General features: G+C 42.9%; 1 long non-coding RNA gene across 2 annotated transcripts in view; it reads left to right on the forward strand.

Annotated features, from left to right (window-relative positions):
* Nucleotides 1-797: 797 nt before the first annotated feature.
* Nucleotides 798-2,720, forward strand: part of LOC123021340 — a 6,171-nt gene continuing 4,248 nt past the window's right edge. Inside the window, exons 1-2 of one of the 2 annotated variants that reach the window (XR_006414303.1) lie at nucleotides 798-924; nucleotides 1,346-1,522. This is a non-coding gene — a long non-coding RNA (uncharacterized LOC123021340). Of the gene's footprint in view, nucleotides 925-944; nucleotides 1,105-1,345; nucleotides 1,523-2,720 lie in introns of those variants that run through there. The other variant, XR_006414302.1, reaches the window with a different exon arrangement.

The following is a 2,720-nucleotide window of genomic DNA, read 5'->3' on the forward strand; positions in this document are numbered from 1 at the left end:
AACAATTGAAATGATGTTTAAATAAAAAGGTCTTTACCTGGCGCCGAAAAACCAGTAACGACGGTGCCAGGCGGACCTCTTTGGGGAGTGAATTCCATAGGTTGGGCGCCACCGCAGAGAAAGCCCTCCTCCGGGTACTTACTCTCCTAATTTCTTTCATGGAGGGTTCTCGGAGAAGGGACTCTCCCGGGCATAAATGAATGTATTCCCTCCAAAATTTCCTTTCACTACCTTGTCCTGCTCTTCTAAATTAAACGACTGTGGCAAATATTAAAAGACACATCAACAAGTATCCTTGAAAACATGGGTCAGTCTTTGAAAGGCGCCACAAGACTGTCGAAATTGTTTGTAAACCGCCCAGAGCACTTCGGCTCTGGCGAGGTACAGAAATGAAAATAATTATAATACTGTATAGATGGCTCTCCACTTTGGTGCATGTTCTCGTTTTCTCTTCAAAATAAATAAATAAAACGACAGCAACTAATAAGTAAACCGAGAACGTTTCGACAGACTCGATCGACACGCTCCGGAGTTTGGCGGGAGTCACGTTCTCAGACGTTGGGTCGGCGGATGCCGCGCGGGTGAAGCTTCGCCTCATCCTCCCATTTAATTGGCCCACCTGAGAATGCACGGAGTGACGTCACCGCCGCCCCGACGTTTTCCGCATTTCCCCTTAGTAGCGGTAGAGGGAAGCGCTTCCGGTATAGGGAGACATGGCTTCTCACCATAGAGTAACGAGCTGATAGAGTGGCACCGTCTGCCATAGAGAATCAGAGTTAGCGATAGCCGTAGCGCTTTCTTCCCGCCCCTTTCCCGGAGCATTGTGGGAGCTCTCCTGGGGGAGGCCTTGCTGGCTTCCTTTTTCTTCGTGAGGCGGCCTCGTGGTAGCCGCGCGTCGCACGAGGGAAGGACCCGGCAACGCAGGTGCGTGTCTGCTTTTCTCGAAGGTCGCGCTTTGTCCTGAGCCGATTTTGCAGTCTCCGTGAGGGAAAGTCAAGGATGGAAAAGGACTGTTAGAATGCTGCATTGATGTCTTGTCTGTGCTAGGTTATGATTTTTCTTTACTCCTTACATTTGGCAGCATGTGACAAGGATTTTAAGGCGGTGAGGGGATCCCTAATTGTTTGATCATTGACATTTTTTGGTTATGCGAGTGTTTGTGTGCATGTTTGTATGTAAATAGTTTGTGTTTAATCAAAGGTAGCTTTTGCTGCTTCTGCTGCCCTGCCATTTTAACAGAATTCTCTGATTTGGAAATTTCAATGTCACAAGGGTTCAGCCTGTCGAATTGTGGCCTTTGACTTTTTTTCCCACTTCCCTTTAACATTATTTTAATCTTTTACAGCTTTTTTTCAATGAAGAAGACCAAGAGACTTCTTCAAGCTCCTAGCTATGGCCACGGAAAATATGGTAGATGTGAACATGAATGTGGTGCTTTTGTGGAAGACAAAAAAACTCTGCCTTATAAAATGGCCGTGGCCTTAATCTCAGATTTGCCAATGGAATAAGGCACACCTTTCAGGTAGATCAGCAGTTATTAAAATCAACACAGATGGATTAAATATCAGTGTTTAGTTTGGTATACTAAGTGCTGGCCCACACAAGCTGTGTCATTATCTTGCTGATCCATTTCCAGCCTGGATGGACCTAACCAAGAAATCTTTTATTTCCAGAGTGTACAACCTGCTGCATTCATGCCTACTCCATGGGTGCTTGTGGTATGCAATTCTAAATAGAGGAACTAGTATTTAATATTTTATATAAAAGCTTCTGACCAATACATGCTTTGCAGTAGAGGCTGCTTTTGAGAAGACCTGCATAGGATTGCACAGTAAATTTGATATTCTGTTCCTTGATGGCACAGTCTGTCGTAATACAGAGTTAGATGACTGGTGCCTTTGGCACTTTAGATGCCAACTCCAGTCATCACTCTCGGTTAGCCATTTTGGCTAATGTTGTGGGCTAGAACTTCTGGGGAGCATCAGGGACCTGCTCAAACTGATTATGTGTTGTCACATTTCTATCCTATTCTGTTGAGGAAGACATTAAAAGAAAATGAAGCTTTTAAAGAAGGTTGAAAAGTACTTGCTTTTTATGCCTGAGTGAATTTAGTAAATCCTTGGTCTAAACCATACCAATTTAGGTGAAGAAACTGTAAATCTGCAAATAACAAAGACTAGAATCACATCTTAATGCAGTCATTGTGATAACTGGAGGGTAACAGCTGACCTCTATTCACTTGCTATGTAGTCTGTGGCAGTCACTGGGCATGTGACCAAAGGACTGCAGTTCAGTTTTAGTGGATGGTCACTGGGGAGAGTTGAAAAGGGAATTTTAACAGTAGAGGGGGTCAGGCATTAGTGGCCCATGCAGCTCCTAATCCTTTTCTTTATTAGGCTATTATTATTATTATTATTATAACATTTCTATGCCGCCCCTTGCCAAAGCCTCGGGGCGGCTTACAACACAATAAGATACATTGAAATACAGTAGAACATAATAAATTACCAATAAATACAAAAAATACACTGAGATACAATAATATAAAATTAAAATTAACAGTATAAAATAAGTAAATAAAGAATATAGGAGGAGGAAAGAGAAGGAAGAAGAAGTTGCCCTGGCCAGATCATATATTTTAACAATTAAAATGATGTTTAAATAAAAAGTTCTTTACCTGGCGCCGAAAAACCAGTAACGACGGTGCCAGGCGGACCTAC

This window comes from Varanus komodoensis, unplaced genomic scaffold, assembly GCF_004798865.1.
Source record: "Varanus komodoensis strain SLA01 unplaced genomic scaffold, ASM479886v1 scaffold16, whole genome shotgun sequence".
In the NCBI taxonomy this organism is placed as follows: domain Eukaryota; kingdom Metazoa; phylum Chordata; class Lepidosauria; order Squamata; family Varanidae; genus Varanus; species Varanus komodoensis.